The sequence below is a fragment of the Manis javanica genome, chromosome 2, assembly GCF_040802235.1.
Source record: "Manis javanica isolate MJ-LG chromosome 2, MJ_LKY, whole genome shotgun sequence".
NCBI classification, from domain to species: Eukaryota; Metazoa; Chordata; class Mammalia; order Pholidota; family Manidae; genus Manis; species Manis javanica.
The window spans coordinates 86,605,491-86,631,634 of record NC_133157.1 but is presented as its reverse complement, the minus strand read 5'-3'; positions in this window follow the sequence as shown (position 1 = coordinate 86,631,634).

The window sequence follows — 26,144 nt, the reverse complement described above, 5'->3', positions numbered from 1 at the left end:
AAAAGCTTTTTTCAAACTCCAAGAAGCAGCCTGGCAAAGGAAACAATAAAAAATATATCAAGCTCAATAACTTAAAAAATATCCCTCTTTTTATGAGTACCTGTGGGACAGAAAAGACTCATTTAACTTCCAACTCAGCAGATAATCTGTATAAAAACTATTTAATATGATTAATAATCTCAAATTGATTTAAATGTTGATAGCCCAGACTTGGAAGGAAACAAGGCAATCATAACATTTAACAACAGAACCTCCATGAAAAGCAGTAATTTATACTCTACTTTCAGAATCTTTTCCATGCTTACAGGAATATATGGCATCCTAGTGGCATCAGAAAGGTGTACAGGTGAGGTTGGGTATGTGGGTCACTGGAGGAACCCATATTACTCTATTTGTTTAATACATCGTAGTTTCCACTGGGTAATTTGGCAGAAAACCCAAAGTTAGCAACTTGGGACCATCCAATCCCTTGTTTTGGAAAGACATAAGAGGCACAGAGGGCTTAGCAAGTACTCACCACCTTGAGCTGGCCAGGAGATATCGCAGGTGGGCGTCCACAAAACTCTGGCTCTGAGAGACTGTGTACCAATGAAAGAATGACTAGAGCTGGGAAACAGGATGCAAATCAATCCTAAAAAACAGGCCAGAAATATAAAAACCTAATGAGACTTTTATGTAGCATAGTACTTCTCAAATAAGATGCTCAAAACAATATGCTTTTCAAAAGTAAATTTACATCTAAACAAGGGCAAGAGGGGGAATGGACAAGAGGAGAACATTTGGGAAGAAAATCCCACGGTAGGCGCAGTGCCTATGGAAGTTGGCCCTTGGCCAGCACAGAGGTGCAGCTGATCTGTTCCCAGGCCTGGGGGTGACTGTCTCCCCAGCCAAGGGGGTCAGCAATGTTATTCCCAGGGAGTCCATGCTGAGGGTCGGGGAGCCTGAAGACCGGATGTGGGTGCCAGGAGCAAGGGGGTGTGCGCTGGGCTGGGCCCTGTCCCACTGGGTGACTGGGGAGGATCCAGGGACATGGAGGACAAGTCAGCGCTACACATCCTTCAAGGGAGGTGCCTGGGGAGGGATCACAAGACAGAAATAAGGGAGTTGGTTTCCCTGGAAGAAGTCAAAATTATTGCCACACACCAGTTGATACTCTGTGAACTTCTGTTAACCTTAAAAAGAAAACTGTCAATTATTTAACCAGCAAAATGGGTTTATTCGGGAAGGGCAAAGAATTGCAATTCGGGAGAAGCAAACTTTGGCAAAACCACAAGCAAGTCGAGAGAACAAAGAAGAATGCTGTTTCGCAGAAGAAAGGGGAGAGCTGGGGGAATGTTCTAAACAAAAGGTCCGTTGGAGGAAACTGGGAGTCCCATGTGTTGTGGCTGAATATTGGCTGGGTTTTTGCCAGGCTATTGCTGGGGGAGGCAGAAACTCTTCCCTTCTCCTGCTGGGTAGAAAAGTAGCCAGGATAGTATGAGTCACAAGGTGTCTATGCCTTTCTGTAGGGGCTGCAGTTGACCCGGGCTGGGGGGCGGATAGCTCCCCCTTCAGGTCACCCAGCGCCATGTCAGTGTGGCTTCCCTTCATCAATTTTCATACTTGCTTCAGCTTGAGGCATGCGAAGTAGGGGCCCTGCTAGGGAAGGCTTCTGAAGGGCACAGGGGAGGGCTGCCCGCCCGTATGCGTTGGCTTGTGTTACTCACCTGTTAGTAGGAAAACGGCACCAGCCCCCAGGGGCTGATCTTGGTCTCAGGCAGCACCAGGGGAGTTTTGTTTGGTGCTTCCAAGGAGATGACTATGTACCTCCACAGGGAATCTGTTCACCTACCGTCATCCATCTGTCTACCTCTAACTGCCTGTCATCTACCTATCAGTCTGCCTAATCCATCACCATCTGTCATCTCTATCAGCTATCACCTCTCTGTATCTATCTCTATCATCCATCTATCTCATCAAAGCTGCAGAAATTTCAATGATTCCATATTAAGCAACTTCATAAGAATCACAGAAAAAATTAACATTTCTTCATTTCTTTGTGTTCTTTCCTAATCTCTAAATCCAAATAATCAAAAACCCAATATTAAAGATATTTACATCAACTCCCTAGTATGAACATAAGGCATATAATGAAGCTTACATGTCTTTTGTTCCCCTGGTGTTTGATTTTTCATGTGTTTCTGAGGAGTTTTGTACTATTTTTAAATATATCAGAATTATAACCTACACCTACACAAAATATTCTCCTTGCTCTCCTACCTAGGATGCTATTTTCCCACACTGGAAAAGAGCAAATATGCTGGGAATGACTGCTTCTACTAATGTTGAAGATGTTCTTCTTGCACTTGTGAAGAACACAAGTAGGTATGTGTCTTGCTCTCTAAGGATAGTCCCACAGGAACTGGTAATTAATTTTTCAGGGTTAATGAGCAGAAAGTAAAAATTGTTATGGATAAAATTTTTTTCTATTGGGATCTAGGTTGATTTATCCTGATGATAAATCCACAACTCATAATTGATTATTTCTAATCTAGGCTATGCATTTTAATTAAAAAAGAATGTCATAAATAGGGAACAGTTCAAGAAAAATAAAAATAGGAACAATTAAGAGACATCAAATACCAACTTATTAACATAATTCCTTAAATTTGTATTCCTGTCTCTGGAGACAGTTGTCAATTCTTTTTGACAACATGTATAATACATTTAATGTCAGGCTCTCATTAAACTTAAACTCTCATATTAAAGTTAAGCCCTCACTTTCTTTCTGTTCACGAATTGTTAAAGGAAAGTACCTAGGCTTTCGCACAGGTAAATAAGACAACCATTGTGTTCAATTTTAGATAAACATCTTCAGTGTTCTGTAACACACATTTTTGTAACAAGTATTTCAACTTTGTAAGAAACAAATACCCTTAGCAAGCCATTACCGTGATGAGCTCAGTGCCCCCAGAGGGCATGCTCTGATTTTCTAACTTGGCAGTAATGTCTAAAGGAATTGCATTAGCCTGAAACAGGCTGGTTGCCACGAAAGAGGATTTAGACATATTGTGAAAAATGGACTTTGGGTGATGCATTTTCTGGTTTGATAAGCAAAGCAGTGTGAATGTGTCACTCTTAATAGAAACTGAGTGATTTGTTATGAGGCAGACATATCACCTAATTTTCCAGTGTAATGATAGCGCATGCATTGTATAAACAGATATCAGAATGCTGGCTTGCCTCCTGGTGCCTGATGGTCAGGATCTGGAATATATATATATATATATATGATTTCTTTTTGCTATTAACAAAGCTGTAGCTTTCTCAACTTCCTCTTTCATCACCTCAGATGGCCAGCACCCAGCTCAGCAAAGCCCTTGCCTGTTAGGAATATGCACACATGGCCTCATGCAGAGGCTATTCTTGGCTTATGGAGCCCTGGTTTCCGCGGGTACCATGGCCAGGTTTGGTGCCACTCCAAGCCCCTCTTTTGGCATCCCAGACTCCTGGGACCAACTTTCAGTCTCTGGTCTCTCCCAGATCCCTCCCTCTACAAGGACAATGGTCTGTTGATTCTTCTGCTTAAAATTCTCCACCCATTGCCCTCCATCCACTCCTTCAGGCTGACTAAAGCCTTCTCACCTTTTAGGAGGTCCAGTCTCACAACAGCCTCCCCTCACCCCCAGTCTGTGCAACTTTATAAAACCATCTATAAACTCATGTTCTTTCCCATCTGAATGAGGGGCTTACGTCCTTGGAATGGTAACGTGATTTAAGTCAGCCTGTGTAAATGAAAATGCACAAATGAATGAACAACCAGATGCTCAAGATTTCTGTAAGCAAGTAAGAGCAGTGTGAGGCTAACGCAAGGACCTCTAAGCTGGGGGCAGGTATAGTTGCGAATTATAATAACAGATCCTGGCATGTTGCTTAAAATATCTCAGGTGCTCTTCTAAACATATCCAATGTTTTGATCCATTTAAGTTACTTAACAACTCTGTGAGATGGGCTATTAATATTATTATTCCTGTTATATAAATGCAGATCCTGAGGTATAGAGGTTAAATAAATTGTCCAAAGTCAGGCATTCTTAGGCACGTGCTGTATCTTACGTGGTATGGTCAAACTTTTCACTTGGGAAGTATTTTATTTGTTATAAAACATGCCAGGCAACATAGTATTTGATGTTTTTGGTCTTTTGGCTCAGAATAAATGAATGAGAACAGATAGTAAGAAGACGGAACAGCAATGGGCTCCTGCAGAGGGATTGGCTGGCTCCCTCTCTTCTGTCTGGTCCTGCCAGGAGGGGTGAGGACACGCTTTTGGGGTGGAATCACATGCTGGACAGCAATTTGCAGATGATCTTTAGAAGAACAAAAACTTACCAGAGGGTTTTCATGTTTCCATCTTTCACTTCTTACCACTTTCGGACTGGTCTGTTGTGTCTACGCGGTTGCAGCGCTGGGTGGGAGGGGTCTGTCATCCCTGAGCTCGAAGACATGTGGATGCTGCTTTGAGACTTAATCCCTTCTTTTTATTCAGTTATGGATTAAAGATTCCTCCTGAAAAGATTATGCCTTTTGCTGTTCTATCCCCTTTTCATCTTAATTGATATACAGTCATAGGATTGTACAGTTATAGGCTTTAATCCTTCTGTTTTTGAGATGAAGCCCCAGAAGGGAAGGGGACTTAATTAACAGACCCAGGATCAGAGAGCCCTGGAGACTAGGAGCTCCAAGCTGCTTGTGGCTGCAACTCGCAGCCCAGGAGCCCAGGCCCCAGGGTTTTTTTTTTTTTCACTTTGGTGGGAATTAGAAAATGGCAATGTCACCAAATTCTGTCTAGGGCCATATTTAGTTGGCTCAACTAAGAGTTTTAAAATTTTTGCCCATTTAACTATATGTAGACTTTACCTAAAACTGGGACTGCCTTCCTTTCCTGAGTGTGCACTGATCTTGACCTTGTGAATATAATGTCCCCCACTTGGATCACCCTTTTGTTCAAGGGTTGTCTTATCACTGAGAACTTTGGCTTATGAAATGGTTTCATGAAGGACTAGCAAGCGCACCCCGCTGTTGTTATCCCCCATGGCTCTCCCCCAGGCACCTGTAGCACCAAAAGTTGGATATTTCCTCATGTTTGCTCATCTTCTTCCACTGGAGGATGGCTTTCAAGACAGCAGGAGTTTTGTTTTCATCCGTGTTTTCCCAACATCTAGAAAGTGACCGGCTGATGGATTCACTCAGTAAATATTAATTGGATGAATAAGTGAATATTCCTAAAAGAGACAAAAACATTTGCTCTTGCTAAGTAATGGTTCCCCCTCTGTAGGAAAAAATAGATTATCTTGTTTGCCACAGTCCCTATCAATCCCAGGATGTCTCCAAAACTGAGGCCCAGTAGATTCAAATGCCAAGTTATTTCATTCCTAATTCTGAAAACCCCACGGGAGATAGTCTTGCTGAAGAGTGACAGAGTTTGGGATTGAGGCTATGGCTCCAGGGGGTCCATTCAGAGGCAGAAATTCGTTTCCTTTATATTGCTCCTGGCCTTTGAAAACTCTATGCAAATTCATATCACATAATCAAAGCTTTGTTGTGTCCCCAACAGTACGGTTGCCAATGGGCAGGGGGCAGTTGCAGGAACACAGAGGGACACAGCATCACGTTGTGAGGACTGACAGTACCTGGGCACCAAGAGGAGGGGAGTGGGGGCACAGGACACCCCTTTGCGGTCGGGTGGATCATGGAAGATGGCACGAGGAGATGTCCAGTCGTGGAGCTGAGGGCAGGCCGGTGTGGCCGAACAGCCTGCCCAGCCCCTGTGCCCACCTCTCCTTCCGGCAGCTCTGCAGGAGACCCCGTCATCTCAACATCAGCCACGCTCCGTTCTCCCGGCCTTTCATGTCTGTGAGTGCAGATAAAGAAAATCGAAATCTCGTTATTGCTATAATGTGCATTTCTCTATCTTTAAATATATCTGTAATTTGTTTCCTATTTCTTTCTTTTTTCATTGAAATATAGTTTATACACAATATTTATTATGTTGGTTTCAGATGAAGATTTAGGGATTCATCAATTATGCACATTACTAAATGCTCACCGTGAGCGTAGTTATCTTCAACGGCTTGTACTTTTTTTGCCCATTTTATTTCCCACTAATTTCCTTCCTTGTTCCCTCCCTCCCTCTCTCCTCTCTCTCTCCCACTTTTTTCCTTCCTTCCTCCCTCCCTTCCTTCTTTCTTTCTTTCTTTCTTTCTTTCTTTCTTTTAAATTTTCACTGACCTATAAGAGATCTTGATTTGAGCATCAATAGTTTTTCTTTTACCTGTGCTACAAACACTTTTACACCAATGTTTTCTGCATTTTGTTGTTTATTTTGCTGTAAACATAGAACCACATATGTTGAAGGAAAACAAAAAGGGGGAGGCCTCGTGTACCCTCCACTCAGTTTCCCCCAGGGCAATGTTTTGTATAATTTATAAAATGTGCATAGCTCTCCTGAAGCCCCATAACCAAGAACCTGACTTTGCTGTGACCCAAGGAGCTCGTTCCAACTTGCCAGTTTCCCTTGGGCTTGTTTGTGTTGTGTGCATATAGGTCTGTGTGATTTTATAAACAACTGCTTTCTAAAGTTTTATTCTGTTTTTTACATTGCACAGATTTTATTTTGAGACAGTCAAATTTACCTTTTCCTTCATGATTTGTGATTTTTTGGGTCTTTTTGAAAAAACCCTTTTCTACCTTAAGGTCAAGAGGTTATTCTTTTTTCCTTAATAGTTTTAGAGTTTTGTTGTGAATATTTATTACATAGTCCACCCGGAATTTATTGTTTAAGGATAGCATAAAGGTGGGGGTCCAATTTCCTTTTTTCTTATATGAAAAATCAGTTGTTGTGGTACCATATCATATGCCATAAAGTTTTATGAATCTTTTTCCCCCTGGTTTTCTGTGTAAACGGTATCATATACCAATTATCATATGGAAATGTAGTTGTTTCTGGACCCTATTGTCCATCCCATTGGCATAAGTTTTTTTATTCCTGTGCTAAGGTCAAATTCTTTTACTTATAGAACACTAGAAGAAATATGTATTATTTAAACATATTTATAGAACTTCTTGTTGTATCTCAGGATTCTTAAAGTTTTACTAATAACGTTGTTAAACAAATATTATCTTGAAATTATGATTGGAATGAGATTTATAGATGAATTTGGAGTTATTTTATATCTTCATAACTGAATCCTCCATTTCAGAGCATTTTATTTCACTAAGGTTTTCTTTTTTTTTTTTTTTTTCAGATTCGTCACTATTTCGTTGCATTAAATCCTGTCCTCAAATATGTGATTTCTGCTTTGAAAATATCCCTTTTATAGTTTCTAATTGCTGTGACTAGTTACAATAATACTACCGATGCCTGTGTATGGAAGTCATAACTAACAGAAGTGGAGAAATCTCGTATTCTAACATCTTGATCCTTTGGAGTCTCTGTACAAACAAATCCTATCATCTGTAAGTTTTGATAATCCCTTTGGAAACTTCTACCATTTTTCTTTTTTTTTGTCTGTGATCTGATTTCTTATACAACACAGAGGAGGAATACTGATGGGCGGTTTTGTCTTCTTCCAGGTTCAAGGGTTAATGTACAGCCTGGCAGACACCCTTGAGCAGCATGCATTCTGTTTAGAACTTGCTAAGCACCTTTCATTACCATTACTTGGCTTGTTGTTTTCCATTATTAATTAATACAATGTATGTAAAATGTTTTCTATTATGTATTTGTATATCGTATTTTTTTTCTTTAATCTGTTAATGTTAATTAGGTTTCCTAATTTCAAAAAATCCTCATGTGCAGGCTAAAACCCACTGAGTAACAATTTGTTATTCTTTTAATACATTGGTGAATGAGATTTGTGGCATTTAATTTACAATTTTTGTATCTGCATCTATAAAATGTGAAACTTCTTTAATTTTATTTTTTGCACCATTCTTTTTGAGACCTGGTATCAAATAAAGAAAGAAAAGTCATATTGTAATACATATAGTGAAACCCAACTTTGAAAAGTCATCCATTTTAATCTTGGTCATTCTAGTATTTCAGTGTAAATAGGTTTGTTTCTATCCAATGCCTCAATTGAGTCATATTTGCTAGTTTTACCCACCACAAGAAATTGATTTATTAATAATAAATCTACTACCATATAACTAAATGGTTAATTCAAATAAGATCAAATTCATTGTCACTGAATCAGTTAACATTTGGCCTGTAGTCAATTATAGTGATTATTTATAGCTGGGTTAAGTTGGTGAGTGTTTATTCAGGGCAATGAATAGTCTTTTACATATTCTGATTTTAGCCAAACATAAGCTACACATTGTATCAGGATAGTTGCAGGGCTAAAAGCACAAATTGTGGGTTATTGTTAGATTTCTCTAATGCATTATTCCTAAATGTCTTACATGTGATAGAATAAGGAGCTTATTAAAAATATCTGATTCTTCAAATCCAATTGTCAAAAAAGTGACACTACACATTAGCCTTTTCCCTTATAGCAGAGCTTCTTTGCTAGCATTTTCTTTTTAAATTATCTTTCAAGCAATTTCCCCCTTACACTTTGCTTTATAGTCAATTATGAGGTATGTCAAGGCATGTGAATATTGGAAAGATAAATACACACTGTGGATTTTAAAAAGCCTACATTTTAATTCTGATCCTTTATGTTGGCATTCATCAAATAATATCATGTTTTTATCTTGTTGAGTAAAGCCCATCACAAGCTTCATGGAAGTTATGGAGAAAAGCTCAGTTTATTCAAAGGGAGTCTTAGCAGTGTTTTAGCTGAGTCTGTGAGGTGAGTCTGCTGCAGGCATGCGTAGCTAATATCAGTCTGTGTAGCAGATCTGCTGTACTGTCTAAAGTCCCACATAAACCATTTAAAGTGGAACTTCTGACAGCTGCTACCATGCACATGCTCGCTGAGCACAGTGAAACATGGGGCTACTAGTAACCACTGACTTGTATTTCAGAGTATTTGGTACCTCCAGCATGTTAATTATCTTACAATGATCCAAGAAAATGGGAAACAGGAATTCTGAGAGGCCCCTGTGACTGGAGGAAGGTCCAGGTGGAGCACTCCATGTGGGAACAGGCTTCCACTGGTCTTATGTGGAAGGTGGGATCCCAATGTACAGAACAGTGGAGAGGGTGAAAGGGAGAGGTACTTTCCAAATAATCCTCACATTACACTTGGAATCACCCTTGCTGCATGCACAAATGTTCACAATCACACATCATACCAGACAGTCGGGAAAGTGGCTGCCAGATGGTAGAATTGTGTTGATGCACATCCTTATTCTTCATTGGCATCTGAAACAATGTGTTAATTACATGACATACTCAGAATATGTAGAGCTGACCTAGGAGATTCCACTGTAGCAAACACAGGGAGTCAATGACATGACTAAACCTCTCCAGGGCACAGACGTGCCACCGCTGAGCTTGGCATCAGGGGTAGACTCCTGTCTGGGCAGCGCTGATCACTCTTCACTGGGGGATCTGCACACACAAAGGCCGTGGAACAGTGGGGACAAATGACTGAGATGGCGAGGTTGGAGGACTGAGATGAAGGAGGTTGAAAAGTAAAAGGAAAGGGGCAAATGGAGGGAGGCACTGATCATTACGTCTAAACTAAACAGTGGCACATGCAAGATGAACTGCACCCATTTGCATTAGCTGAAGGGGTAACAAATGAAAAATGCAAATTCCCTTATGATTAAAAATGTCAAGTATAGCTTCCATTTTGACTTTACTTTCACCCATACAATCAAAAAAACTAGAACAGTACCTTCTAAAACCATAACGGTAGAAATACATTTGTACAATGCGGTAGTGGGCTGAAGAGCATCCTCCAGCTGATACTCATGTCCACCCATAACCTCAGAATGTGACCTTATTTGGGAATAGGGTTTTTGCTAATGCAAAGAAGGTAAGGATCAAGATATCCTACTGGAGTAAGTTGGGGTCTAAATCAAAGAGAAAGTCCTTATAAGAGATAAAAAAGGATATACAGTGTCAGGGGGGAAGTCCACATAAAGATAGAGCAGAGACTGAAACAACACTGCCATAAGTCCAGAAGCACTAGGAGACCCCAGGAGCTTGGGAGGCAGAGAAGGATCCCCCCCTAGAGCTTTTGGAGGGAGTGAGGGCTTGCCAACACCTTGATTTTGGACTTCTGGCCTCCAAAATATGAGAATCAATTTCTGTTGTTTAAGTCACCAAGTTTGTGGCTATTTTTTGTTTTTTCAGCTACCCTTGGAAACTGATATAGGTCTATGGAAAACTGACAGATAACCAGATCATCAAAGAAAATGAAATATAGCCTGGGTTATGTAATATAGTTGCAAACAGTTATGACCAACATAGTTGCAAAATAAAACTTTTAGTTTTCTTTGTGGAGAAAGGGGCCCATGAAAGCAGAAGTCCTGGGCCCTGCAGAAGTACTAAGTCACAGTGGGTGCTGAGGATAGAAATTACCTACACACCTGCCCCTGGTAGACATTTCTCCTAAACGCTGCAAATGTTTGTTAATGCCTTTTGTGTTTTTGGACACTCCTCCCATCATGTTTTGCCTTCTGGAAACTGAACTTCTTTAAAGTATTTACTTTTTCCATAACATGTAACTCTGGTGCCTACCATCTTTTATCACTGAAGAATCTGAGCCCTGCCATCCTGAAGAATTGTTTTCCTCCATCATTTCCTTAGCAGACAGATCAAGGACTCAAAACAAGCAGCAGCCTTAAGGCTTTTGAAATCCTTGGACCTGTGCTGGGGTTGTTTAAGCCACTGTGTGTGCCACACTCCTGTTTGGAGATTTCACTTCACGAGACATACACATCTGATGGGACAAAGGATGCATCTCTCTGGAGGGGAGACATGTCATATTGGAGGGAATCCAAGGCTAATAGAGAGGCCAACACAGAAATAGAGGACAGATAGTTCTAATTGGAGGGCAGACATAGCTAATCAGAAGGCACATGCTTCGAATGGGAGCGCATGATTGTCTAGCAGGACAGATTGCTGAGGGCATGCATATCTAACTGGAGGCCAGAGGGGTCCAATAAGATTGCATGTGTTTCTAATTGGAAAACAGTGGATTTGAAAAAAAATCCCTGGATATTAAGTATGGAAGTTTCTATGAAAATGAGGATGATATGGCTTTTATTATGTGAGCTAGGGAGAGGTACAGATAAAAGACTATCCTCTGAGAATTTTCTTCCTCACTCAGAATAATGTGATAACCAAAGCTATAAAAGTCAGCGAGTTCATACACAGTATTGTACACTTCCCTAATATATTTATTATTTTGTTATCATACGTTACATAGAATGAACATTTTGTTTAACCTTTAGGGTTATTTTTCTTGGCTTGTAATAATTTGCCTGATCAATGTTTCTGCAAGTCAAATTATTTTGACTTTAGCAGATTAATTTATCATTTCACCAGTGAATAAGTAAAAGCAATAAGAAGATGCAGAATTCTTCATGCTCAAGGCATTTTTGATTGATTACATATGCCTGCATCTGCTTTCTGAAATAGGTTTTCCCCATGTCTTAAAATTACATCTCAGCTCATAAGAAAAAATCACTGGTGGAAAGAATATTTTAAAGCAGTGAACTGACAATGTACTTTAGAGTAGTCCTAGTAATTATATCAATGTAGACAATTGACTGCTAATATGTCTTGTAAGCTTCCTGGTAGTAATATGAATTTGGAGTTAGTGACATTTACAGATAAGCTTGAAAACTTTGACATTCACTGAATTCATTAGATGTTTAAGCTTTGAGAAATTGACTCTTTTCAGGTGTTACTTGGTTTGTGTTTACTTCTTTGCTTGTTTTTATTTGGTTTTGGTTTTTCTCATTTATAATAAGGACAACACTGGAATAAGGTTTAACTCCCACTTAGTAAGTGGTGAGCTGGACCATCATGAAATATCCTTCCAGAGATTTCAAATATCTTCTACTACGTATTTTATCAAATGGAAATTTTTGAAATGTATAAAGGGTATTTGATATTTTAAAGGAATCACTTATATTCACTATTTGGGTTCTTGCCACCAAAGCCACTCTTTACTGACTGAATTAAATGGTCTTAAAGTGAATGGCCACAGCAGTTAGGCGTGCAGGCAGTCCCCCACACACATGGGTCCGGCCTCCCGGCTCAGCTGGCAGACAAGGTGTTGAGTGCCCAGCTCACAGCAAGGGAGCTGGGCCTCCCCAGCAAATTCCCTGTTACCATTCCCTACACAGTGAAAACATGTCAGAGGATCAGATATTTCTTGTCCCTCAGATTGAAGGGTGTTTATCAGACTTTTCCTGGACAATCTGAAACCAGCTGGCCCTTTGACCAGTTTACATCCATCACCAGTTTGCAGCTTCAATTCTTTTTCTGGAGGAAGTAAGGAGATAGCACCTACTTTGCAGAAGTGATGTGAGAGCAATTCAAGAATCAAATAAGTGAAGGATATTTTAAAGAAATGTGCAGCCCACCAGCTGTAAACTAAGCAGGTTGTGAGGAGGCTTTAGTGTGTTCATAAGCCAGAGAATTATTTAGAGATCACTATGAAGGCGTAATGTAGTTTCAAAATCTTACACAATGCAGTTTTAGAAATTCATTAAAGCTCAGAAGCTCAACTACCTGGTTATGAAACACTTTGTTGTCTTCTATTATTAATTATTAATAACTCTCCAGTTATTAATTAAAACCATGTCTTGAAAAATGATTATGGAAATATCTGCTAGCTCAGTCTTGAGAACAAAGAGGCAGCAAATAAGGACAAATGAAGTTACAACCACTTGTAAAATGCAAATACTTCTCGTATTGAGAAGAAAAAAGTAGGATTTCAGAGACAACTCCATAGTCATGTTTCTGCAAAAATGATTCTTCTTAATCAGGATTTGCTGTCACATCCAGAAATTTACAAGACCCTTCCCACCCAAGCCTTTGCCACTAAAGCCCTCTCTTCTGGAAATGCCCTTCTCTAGCTCTTTGCCTGGATAATGTCTGCTCCACCTTCAGAGAAAATTCCTTGAGGATTGAAGTTTTTTACCTAGACGATATTTGTTATTATAACTTGGAAGCATATATCTATTTGTATAATTACGTATTTTAATCAAAACTTTATCTTTAGAGCAATTTTAGGGTCATAGAAAAATCATGAGGAAGGTAGAGATTTCTTATATACCCCCTGTCCCTGCACACCCTCCTCCTCCCCCATTACCAACATTCCCCACCAGAGCTGTGCATTTGTTACAACCGATAAACCTGCATTGACACGTCATCATCATTCAAAGCCCATGGTTTACATTAGGGTCATTCTTGGTGTGGTACATTCTGCGGGTTTGGACAAACGTATAATGACATACATCCATCTTTGTGGCGAATCACAGAGGAATTTCACTACCCTAAAGGTCATCTTCGCTCCACCTATTCAGCCCCTCTCCCCCTGTTACCAGGCAGCCGATCGTGGAATTCCTTGGTGCTTGTCTTCTCAAGGGAAAGAATGCAGCGTAGAGTCCTGAGAGAGTTGAAGCCTCCAAGGTTTTATTTAAGCCAAATGAAAGGAAAGTGAGCCCTGAGACCCAGCAGCGGGCTGACTCCAAGGGGAGGTAGCCGCTCCCTGGGTTTCACATTGTACTTTATGGGGGTGTGTTTGGTTTCCTCCCTTCCATCTTGTCATTCTTACATCATCTTTTGGATCTGTCTTGCTTCGTCCCCTTCAGGCTCTTTGTGCAAGTTTGTGTTGGTCACAAGAGAAACCCATGCTGGGGCCAAAGCCATGAAGTACAGTGATACTCTGGTGGCCTCAGGTCATTAGTGACAGGGTCTTCCTTCAGTGCCTATGCTCTAAAATCAGGAATGTCTCCCAGCAAAGGGGCGGGCCTAAGGGAGACAGGGTGGTGTCTGCGTGGAGACAGGGCTGGGGCTGGGTGGCCTGCCATCCTCTTTCCCCCTCTCCTGCTCATATCTGCCTAGCTACCCACTCTAACATCCCCACAAAAAAAAACCCTGGCAAGTACCGATCTTTTTACTATACATACTTTTGCATTTTTACGAACATCATATAGCTGGAATCATATGTAGCCTTTCCAGATTGGCTTCTTTCCCTTGGTAAGACAAATTTCAGGTTCCTCCCTGCCCTCTCCGGTCTTGGTATTCGTAGCTCATCTATTTTTAATGCCTAATAACATTCCATTGTTTTGATATGCACAATTTATTCATACATTCACCTTCTAAAGGATAACGGTTGCTTTCAAGTTTTGGCAGTTATGAATAAAACTGATATAAACATCTGTGTTCCTTGGTTTGTGTGGGTTTAAGTTTTCCACTCCTTTGGGTAAATACCAAGAAGCATGATTGTTAGATCACACGCAAAGGGTATGTTGAATTTTGTAAAAGCTTACCAAACTGCCTTCCAAAATGGGTATACCACTTCACACTCCTATCAGCACTGAATGAGAATCTCTGTTATTCTACAACCTCACATCATTTGGTATTATTAGCATTTCAGATTTTGGCTCTTCTAATAGGTGCTCAGTGGTACTTCATTGTTCTAATTTGCATTTCCCTGATGACAGATGCTGTGGAACATCTCATATGCTTGTCATCTGTACATCTTCTTTGAAGTGATATCAATGAAGATCTTTTACCCATTTTTTAATCAAGTTGCTTGCTTTCTTTTTTGCTGAGTTTTAGGAGTTCTTTGTATATTTTGGATAAGAGTCATTTATCAAATGTGTCTTTTGCAAATATTTTCTCCCATTCTGTGGTTTCTCTTTTCTTGACATTGTATTTTACAGAGCAGAAGTTTTTCATTGTAAGGAAGTCCGGTTTATTAATTATTTCTTTCATGGATCATGCCTCTGGTACTGTAACTAAAAAGGCACCACCATAGCAGAGGTGATCAGTATTTTTCCTATTTGTCTTCTAGGAATTTTATAGTTTTTTGTTTTACATTTAGGGTATCATCCATTTTGAGTTAATTTTTGTGAAGGGTGAAAGGTATGTGTCCACATGCACTTTTTGCATGTGGACCTCCAGTTGTTCCAGCACCATTTGTTGAGATTATCTTTGCACCTTTAGTCAAAGGTCGGTTGACTGTATTTATGGAATTCCATTTCTGGGCTCTCTGCTCTGTTCCATTGACCTACTTGTCTGTTCTTTCCCCAGTATGACACTATCTTGACTACTGTAGCCTTGTACTATGTCTTGACACTTGGTAGCATTAGTCCTCCAGCTTTGTTCTTCTCCTTCAATATTATGTTGTCCACTCTGGATATTTTGTCTTCTGATAAACTTTAGAATCAGGTTGTTAGTATCCACAAAATAACTTGCTGAATTTTTTAATGGAATTGCATTGACTCTATAGATAAAGTTGGAAGAACTGACATCTTAACAATATTGAGTTTTCCTATTGTTGAACATGGAATATATCTCTATTTAGTTCTTTGATTTCATTATCAGAGTTTTGTAGCTCTCCTCTTACTGATCATTATATATTTTGTTAGATTTATACTTAAGTATTTAAGTTTTGGGGAGTGCTAGTGTCAATGGCGTGTTTTAAATTTCAGATTCCATTTGTTCACTGCTGGTATATAGGAATGTGATTGACTTGTGTATGTTAACCTTGTATCCTGCAAACTCGCTATAATTTTTTACTTTCAGGAGTTTTTGTCAACTCTTTTGGATTTTCTGCATAGGTGGTCATGTCATCTTTGAACAAAGATAGTTTATTTCTTCCTTCCTAATCCAAATACCTTTGAATTATTTTTTTGTCTTATTACATTAGCTAGAACTTTCAGTACAATGTTGAAAAGGAGTGGTGGAAGGGAAATCCGTGCCTTATATCTGATCTTAGTGAGAATGCAAGTATGTCACAATAAAGTACAGTGTTAGGTGTAGGTTTTTTGCAAATATACTTTATCAGATTAAGGAAGTTCCTGTTTCATCATAGTTTAATGAGAGTTTTTATCATGACTGATGTTGGATTTTGTCAAATGCTTTTATTGCATCTATTGATCATGTGATTTTTCTCTTTTAACCTGTTGACTTGATGGATTGTATTAATTTAAAAGTGTTTAGCTAGCCTTTCACAACTTGGATAAATCCTACTTGGTTGTGGTATATAATTCTTTTCATACATTGTTGGTTTACTTTGCTAATATTTCATTGAGGATTTTTGCATCTATGTTCATGAGAGATATTGGTCTTTAGTTTTCTTTTTTTTTTTTTTTGACAATGTCTGGTTTGAGTATTGGGGTAGTGCTAGTTTCATAGAATTTATTAAGACGTATCCCATCTGCCTCTATCTTCTGAAAGAGATTGTAGAGAATTGATATAATTTCTTCCTTAAAAGCTGAGCAAATTTACCAGTTCTCTCTGGGCCTGGTGCTATTTTGGAAAATTATTGATTATTGAATCTTTTCTTTTTTAGTAGATATAAAGCTATTAAGATAATCTATTTCTTCTTTTGTGAGTTTTGACAAACTGTCCTCCAAGGAATTGGCCCATTTTATCTAGGTTATCAAAGTTGAGGGCATAATATTGTTCACAATATTCCTTTATCATCCTTTTCATGTCCATACCATTTGTAGTTATGTATCTAGTTTTATTTCTAAATAATAGTAATTTTTCTTTTTCCTTTGTTAGACTAGGTACTTATCAATTTTATTGGTCTTTTCAAAGAACCAGCTTTTTTCATTGATTTTCTCTACTGATTTCCTATTTTCAATTTCTTTGATTTATGATCAAATTTCTATTATTTCCTTTCTTCTGCTTACTTTGATTTAATTTGCTCTTCTAACATGGCAACTTAGATGACTGTTTTACATCATCCTTCTTTTCTAATATATTCATGCTGGGCTATAAATTTCCCTTGAAGCAATGATTTTGTCTGTTTCTCACAAATTTTGATAAGTTGTGTTTTAATTTTCATTTTTTTCAAAATGTTTTAAAATTTCTCTTGAGATTTCTCCTTTGATCCTTGTGTCATTTGAAAATATGTTGGGGTTTTCCAGCTATCTGTCCATCACTAATTTCTAGTTTAGTTCCATTGTGGTCTGACAGCAGACATCATATGACTTCCATTCTCTTAAATTTGTTAATGTATGTTTTATGGCTCAGAATGTGCTCTATCTTGATGAATGTTCCACGGGAGGTTGAGAAGAATGTGTATTCTATTGTTCTTGGATGAAGTAGACTGTCATCACTGAAATCCAGCTGGTTGGCCGTGTTGTTGAGTTCGGCTATGTCCTTGCTGATTTTCTGACCACTGTATTTGGCTTTTTCTGTGAGAGGGGTGCTGAAGCCTCCCACTATAATAGTGGATTAATCTCTTTGCAGTTCTAATCTTTGGGAGTAATTCTGGTACACAAAGGTCAAAATACATTTGGTTTTAGTCAAGTCACAAAATGTTACAGTTATTCTAATATATGAACAAAACTGTAAATGAGTCAGAAATGCTATGGTCTTTCAATGAATCCAAATTCTACAGGTGATTTAATAGAGAGAAACAAGTTTCTGACAGCTTTATTGAAGTTTAATTGACATATAATAATAAACTGCACATATTTAAAGTATACAGGTTGATCAGTTTTGACATATATATACACCCCTGAAATGAACAGTCCAGATAGGTGGTGAATTCATATTGTAGTAATTACTTCTTTTCTTTAGTCCAAATTCTTCCCAGGTTCTAACAGAGACATAATTTTCACTGGGTTGTATTGTGGAGTCCATTTTTAAAAAGGTTCTATCCAGCCTCTTTTAATGGGCAGGGAGTTTTCCTGTAGGACCCTCCCATCCTATAAAATGGTACAACCCAGTCTCTCCTCTCCAGGGGTACAGACTTCCAGCCCTGTTCCACCCTGGGCTGTGCACAAGTAAACGTGTGCGTGAGGGGCGCTGGGAGGTCTGCAGGGCACTTTGCACATCACTCACAACTGGGAGCTCATTAGCTGATGCGCTAGTGTCCCCCTTGAATGGCAGCAGGTAGCCAGCTCTGGGTGCTGCCTGGGCTTCCACTCACCCCCAGGGACTGTCTGAGGAAGGGTCTCACCCCCAAGTCTGTGCCCCCAGGTGGCCCTGCTCAACTGCTCCGGATGGGGGTCCTTGTTCTCCAGCACCCCTCAGGAGCCCATCTCCTGATCATCTGCTGTCTCTTGAGAAGTGAGCCCAGCAGGCCTTGGGCTACAGTTTCATCCATTGCTCTAGAAACATTTTCATTGTCTATGGAGATATTAACTTTTTTTTGAACCCAATTATGTCTTTTTGTTATTGTCTCTTAAATTTGTATCTTTTTATGTAACTCCAACACTAAAGCAATACTCAGCCCAGAGTGGGCACCTAATAGTAATTATTTGATAAAATAATGAATGAAGTACCTAGTCTTTAAAATATTCAAACCTCCTAGAATACAATGAGGTTTTTCTTCTAGAGCTCTTTATAGTCAGACTTTTGCTGAGGTTTTATGCAGTTGCATGAAAATTTACAACCTAAAGAACTAGCAGTGATTAATCTGTCTCTTGGATCCACCTTTGTCTTGAGCACTTCAGGGGAATTGCTTCATTTAATTCTGTCTTCACAACAACTCTGATGGCAACTCCAAGGGGCAGAGGTGAAGCGAGTTGCCAAAGTCACGAGTCTAGTAAGCACAGGAGTGAAAGCAGGTTTCAAACTGAGGCAGTTTGGGGTTGGAGGTGAAACTTTTAAGCTCCGTGTTATCAAACCTCTGGCCTTTTAACTGGCAGACTTTTAAGTTTGTGAATAATGTTTTCCCTTGGTAAATATCAAATACTCTTCAACTGAAGACCAAACTTTTCATGTTTTGCATATAAATATTGCCTTTTAGGATTTTGGAAACACTCACATAAAAATATTGAGTTTCTATTAATGCTTACATCTAACATAGGGACACATTCAAGATTAATAAAAACTATGATATGTTAAGAGCCAAAGAAGAGAATGCACTTTCTGAGATGAGGAAAATGGATGGGGAAAATGCATATGATAAAGTCCTCTCTTTTAAGCACAAGAGAATATTTGCCCCAGGGATGCTGGAGAGCAGGAGGTGAATGCTCGGCTGTGGGAACCACTAACCTGGCCTTTCCCACATCCCAAAGGGCTTGTATCTGTGGAGCCAAGCCTGACCCCAGAGTCTCCACCGAGACACAGTGAACAGAAGTGTAATTGAAGAGATGGGTCATCATTTTCAGAACCCAGGAAAAAATTCATTATAAACACAATGATACAAAAACAAGATTGCTTTTCAATACCCTGCAAACAGGACGGCAGGCCAAGCACTGAGCCCTAATGCCATGATTCAATTGTCAGCGAGCAGAGCTCAAGCCTGTCTATGAAGGAGCTGAGCCACACGGACACCTGAGAATGAACCTTGTTCTCCTGCGTAGGAGTCAGGATGCTCATGATCTAATGTATGATATTTTATTCATATAGCACTCATTTTTTGGGTGCATGAATCCAATATTAGCTGTAAATTTATTTAAACCTAATATTTATTCAAATTAATCTAGATTTAATATTTAAGCATTTATTTGAAATTATTTTTATTGAACATATGATGCAAATTATGTACATTGATTTTGGACGATGATGTAAAAATGGTTTGCCTCAAAACTGTAAAATTACATCAAACAGAGATTACAGTTGCTTAATAAGTTAGAATAAAATTATGTGTTGCTAGGCTTACCATAGCGATAGTGAATACATTTCCTCTACATACATGACCTGGGGTGCTTGTATCAGAGAGCCTATTTCTTCCTGCGTTTGACAAATGGAAACCAGTGAATTCATGCTTGAAAGAATCTCAGACTCGGAGTCTTTTGCCCTCCTGAAATCCAGAGGCTTCATGGCTCCAACACACAAGAAATAGTTTCTCTGTAATAGCAACTGTGATTCACAGTTATTATAACTCTTTTTAGAGAAATAACTTTATATCCAGTAGACTATGTTTGTATCTATGAACTAAACAGCTAAATTTTACTACTCAACAGGTGTTTTTTTTTTTTGACCAAGTGTTAAGTACTATTTCACAACTTTGTATTAACTTCTGGGGAGGAAATGATCATGACAGATGTCCTGATCAGTCACGTCCTGATGGAGCTGATTATCCATGGTGAAACAGCAATTTGGGGGGAGCCAAGATCCTATATATAAGCCACAGTTACCCCCCTGTCTCATTTTGCTTAAGCCACAGATGAACCTATAGATGGTCGTCTGAAACAGGACATGAAAAGCAGGGTGAGGGAGACCAGGCAGAGCCATGGATGGCCTGGAGGGCTCCCAAGAAACACACACCTGTCGTCTCTATCACCCTATGATAAAAAAATCAAACTTCATTTTCCAAATTATTCAATTATTCAAAAATTTAAACTATTACAGGCCTATCACCCAAATTCAACTTCTCAATCTGACATTTACCAAAATTAAAGCAATTTCCTGCATTAAGTATTTCAGTGAGCTTCTGAACTTATTATGTTGTAATTTTCCCCAAAGGTGGCAGCAAGAGTAATTTTTTACACTCTTTATAATTATTTTAATGAAATAAGAAATTCATTAAAAATAAAATGTCTTTTTATAAATTGATTTGGGTTAAAATAACTAAGACCTGTCATTATATAATCATAAATTTGAAGAATTTGGTTCAACTAAGCAAAAGTTTTTGTGAAACCATTGCATAAAATAGCAAGTTGACCACAAGCATCTAAACTGACCTTCCCCAGTGGTCATCATGTCCTGAAGAAAGTTACAAAAAGAAGATCAAAATATGGATGACTATCCTTATAAAAATGAGACAAATAAAGACAGTGTCAAAAAGTGATATTTTCCATTTAAAAAACTCCTCCTTTTTCTATTAAGTTTATTTTATATTTAACACCCACTAAAGCATTTTTCATTGTGAAATAGTTGTGATAATATGTATAAGAAGCATATGTTTGTGTTTAACAGCCTTCTCTGGCTCTGTTTGATTAGAAAGGTTGGCAACGCTGTATTTCTCCTGTGTGTGCATGCTCTATTTCAATCAGTTAAATTCAAAATCTGATGTAGGCAATGATCACATACATTTAATTCTCGACAAACCAAGGAGTTTCATTGCTTCCATAAAGTTTTATAGAAACATCTCATAACTAAGTACACGTTCGCCTGCACTCATAAATATCTCGTGGGACAGCTAGTGGCCCTGCTTCATCTCAGTCACCCATGCTATCCTGCTCAGGAGCAGCTCTGCATTTTCTGTTTGGAAGAAAACTTCGGCTCTACCTGCAGGCTCAGAGGCTCCCATGTACAGGTCTGAGTCATCCATAGATAGAGGAGTCATCCATATCTGAGTCCTCACCTGGGGCTCACCTCTCACTAGAGGACCCAATCCTCCCCTGAACTTGGCCACCTGACAGGTTGTGCAGGTCACATCACCCACCCACTGCAGGACAGAGCACCAGCTCACCAAATTCTTTCCAGGGCACTTGACTGTGCAGTCACTCTTTTTGTCATTGAACAAAATTAAAGTTGATTGAAAAAATAATTAAGGATGGTCTAGATGATACAGCATTCATCTAGTTCTCCAAGTCCACTAATTTATTTTTATAAGCAGGATAAAGGGTGAATTTAAATGTGAACCACATTATTCTGGCCCAGCAGAGAATGGCTTTTTCTGAAATGCAGCTGTGCATTATTGCTAGCCCATGACTCTGAGAGGTATTTCAAGAAACAACCCTATGAATACACCTCACTGTTTAAGATGGACCCATAAAATATACTCAGGGTCCATCCTGTGAGGTCCCAATGGAGGACATTTATGTGACACAAACCAGGAGCCCAGTGCCGCATCTGAGGACCTGGTCATGTCAAAGGTCAGCCCTGTGGCTGAGACTCTTCTTGGCACTGAGTTCTAGAAAACTGAAAGACAAATTAATTGGCCACTTCTGCAGTTGTCAGATCAGGTACCATCTCTGGTTTCATAGGTCTGTCTTACTTTTCTCAGATTTTCATCACTTATGTGGGGCTTGTTGTTGTGTAAATATAAGTTTGGATATAAATAAGAAAACATTTAAAAGATGTCAGTGTACCATGTGGGCATATATTGCCATATAAAAACAGGTACTGTAAATGCTGAGATAATGAGAAAGCTACTAAAGAGTGTAAGTAGAGACAGGTTTTTAAGACAAAGAATAATAAAAATTACAAATTTTCAATATAGGAAATGGCAAAATTTTGTGAACAAATAATGGTACCTGACAGGGGCAATATGAGAATTTTACTACAATATCTTTCCTGCTTCTACTCTTTACATGTAATTTACATGGCAAACAAAAATTTTACTGAAGGCCATCACTGTATGTCAGAAGTGTATTCAATGGACTCTTCTACTCAGGCAGGCAGTTCAAAAATCTCCTGACATCTCTCCGAGACGTCCCCACTCCCCTACATCCCCACAGGCACAGGGCACAGAGTCTGAGGGACATCGGAGTCCTGGCAGCAAGTCACAGCATGACTCCAACTACCTGGGCTCTCAGGACCAATGATTCCTGGATTGGAACAGGAAAACAAGGAGGTCACATATCCCTCAGTCTGCTGGGCACAGGACTCTGCCCTGAGAGTGCATTTATTTCTTCAGGTGGAAAACGAGGGCTTTGAAATCCTTTGTCTTGGTAGGAAGGTTCTGCCATGGGGACCTGTTGTCAGTGGAAGCGGTTCTCTGGAAAACTCCTGCTTCCCTGTGACAATGACCAGTTCCATGAGTTGGACTTGCCCCACTTTCAGTCCTGCACACTCCCGATATGCAAACTCTTGAAAGTATAGCTGCTATGTTTTTCCTAGAGAAAATGAGTTCAAGAACCTCCCTCATGTCTTGCAATGTAAGATGATATACCACAGTGATACGGTAGAAGTATTTGTGAGTTGTATTCTAATTAGTTTTAAAGGAGACTATGTTTTGCCTTCACTGAAACTGGCAGTAGAAGGAGATCAATTAAATTGAATTATTTTAAAATGGCTAGATGCACGGAGCCATCCTATACGTCTAGCTTCTGAAAGATGTTTAATATAAAATACAGAAATAAGTATATGCAATTTGAATACTTTAATAAAGCTTGTGTTCTATATTAGCAAAAGTGCCAGTCATGAAAGATTAAAAGATCTTATGGCCAAGGGAAACATTATAATTTATGAAAACTTAGCTTGAGCCATATACTTGAGTCCCCAAAGGTAAATATCAACACAGTTTAAACTTAATTAACCTGAATTAGAGGAAGGAAAATTTAGAATATGTTTTTTACACAGTTTTTGGTCATTTAATGCAAATAAAATACATTGGTTACAGCAATTATCACATGAAAAGATTTGATCCTTAAATTGAGAATGGTTTTATTTATTTCCCCTTGAGTGTTTCCAAGTAAAGTTTGTAATTTTGGCATAAAACAAATAAATGAAAAATTCATTTGAGATCAAATAACCATTGATATTATTTTTAATAACATGAACCTAGCTCACTGTCAATGCGTCTTCAGGCACACTGAGCTGAGTGTTTCACACGAATGTGTTGATTTCAGTGGGTTCAGTTTGCTGGTTGCATCGCCCTTGCATGCCCCTGGGTGCTCCAGCACCCTCAGCTGCCCTTTCTGACCACAGGACAAGGTGTGCACAATCTCACACATGTCTTCTCTAGACAAGTCAACCAGGGATCCCGTGGGAGGACCAGCAGAGGTTCCTGAGGCTGCACTGTGCTGATAGGTTGCTGGGACCACTGTGTTCACTGAGTCATGCTGGGTCCCTAAGTTCACAAACTCCCTATTGATCAGCTATTGCAACAAACTAGCTAAAAAACTCAAGGGCCCTTAGTATGTCCTGAGCTGTGAGGGTGAGGATCAGCTGGTCTCACCTGGGCTGGGCGCATAGCTGTGGGTGGGGTTCACTCATGTGTCTGCCAGCTGCCTTGTTTTCTGGTTTTCGTTTCTTGTAAACACCTCTGCTTTCAGTTGTTGCCAGTCTGGAGTGGGTGAAAGTGGCGATACCATGGCAGGTCCACAGGCTAACACTGCCCCGGCCCCTCCCAGCCCCTTCAGGACAGCCCACACCTGTTGTCAGGGTGCGAGTTGGGGGTGACGGGTTACCTCTCCTGCCTCAGCTGTGTCCCCTGTGCTCTCTGCTCACGATGCCTCATGTGTGCCTGGGACATATTACACTTCAGTTTCAGCACAGCTATAGATTTGATCCCTCCGTCATTTCAATAGGTCTTTGGGAGGAAAATGAGAAAAAAAACACACATACATATACGTATACGTTTAATTCACCATTTTGATTTAGAAAGCCAAGACTGAACTTCAAAAAAATAAGTTCATTGCTAATCATTTGGATTTAATAAGTTTTAAAATTATGACAATCAGTACCTTTCTATACAAGCTTACAAGCAATGTTTTTATTAGGTTACATATGTAATTTGTATTTTTATGCTAGTTTTATTAAAAATGGCTTTTAAAGTATTTATAATATTCAGCCACCACATTCCTTGCTTGATCAAATATATTTAATAAACTTCTCATACTAAAGTTTCTTGTTTAAAATTTTTGTGTGTCATCGCTAATTATCAGAGAAATGCAAATTAAAACTACAATGAGGTATCACCTCACACCAGTAAGGATAGCTGCCATCCAAAAGACAAACAACAACAAATGTTGGCGAGGCTGTGGAGAAAGGGGAACCCTCCTACACTGCTGGTGGGAATGTAAATTAGTTCAACCATTGTGGAAAGCAGTATGGAGGTGCATCAAAATGCTCAAAACAGACCTACCATTTGACCCAGGAATTCCACTCCTAGGAATTTACCCTAAGAACGCAGCAATCAAGTTTGAGAAAGACAGATGCACTCCTATGTTTATCACAGCACTATTTACAATAGCCAAGAATTGGAAGCAACCTAAATGTCCATCGGTAGATGAATGGATAAAGAAGATGTGGTACATATACACAATGGAATACTACTCAGCCATAAGAAGTGGAAAAATCCAACCATTTGCAGCAACATGGATGGAGCTGGAGAGCATTATGCTCAGTGAAATAAGCCAAGCAGAGAAAGAGAAATACCAAATGATTTCACTCATCTGAGGAGTATAGGAACAAAGGAAAAACTGAAGGAACAAAACAGCAGCAGAATTACAGAACCAAAAAATGGACTAACAGGTACCAAAGGGAAAGGAACTGGGGAGGATGGGTGGGCAGGGAGGGATAAGGGGGGGAAGAAGAAGGGGGGTATTAAGATTAGCATGCATGGGGGGAGGGAGAAAGGGGAGGGTGGGCTGCACAACACAGAGAGGACAAGTAGTGACTCTACAACATTTTGCTAAGCTGAGGGACAGTAACCGTAATGTGGTTGTTAGGGGGGACCTAATATAGGGGAGAGCATAGTAAACATAGTATTCTTCATGTAAGCGTAGATTAAAAATTAAAAAAAAAAAAAAAAAGAAAGAAAGAAAGAAAAGGGGGATTACTCCTTAACAGGATAAAACTATTGGTAAATCAAAGATCAACGCATGCTTTAAATAGCCTTAATGTTGATCACTTAAAGGGTGTCAGATGATCAGCTATGGAGGTACTCTTTTCTGATAATATTCCTTTCTCTTAATTAAAAAAAAAAAAAAAAAAAAAGCAGTTACTGTGTGCTGACCTCCAATGAGTTCTGCACAGTGGTATAGAGGGCATGTCAAAGTGTGGGCAAAGGGTCTGTTTGTTTCTATGCAGAAGATCAAGGCCTAGCTTGGATACCCAGAAAATGAACTAAGATACGATATGAGGAGGAGCTTCCGGCATCAGCACTCTCTGGAGGACTTGTGCCGGGGGATGATCATCAAAAAGCCTCCACAGGGATCCGGACGATGCTGCGGTTGTGGCTGCATCCAGCCCACCATCTCCTGGACTTGCCATAGGAATGAGGAGGGAGATGTCTAGGCTGGCATGTGCATACAGTGAGACAACGAATTTGACCGGATCTGTACTGTTGGAACTCAACCAGGAGTTGGGAGGGGTGCAAGTTGTAGCACTCCAAAATCTCATGACTATAGACTATCTATGGTTAAAAGAACATATGGGATGTG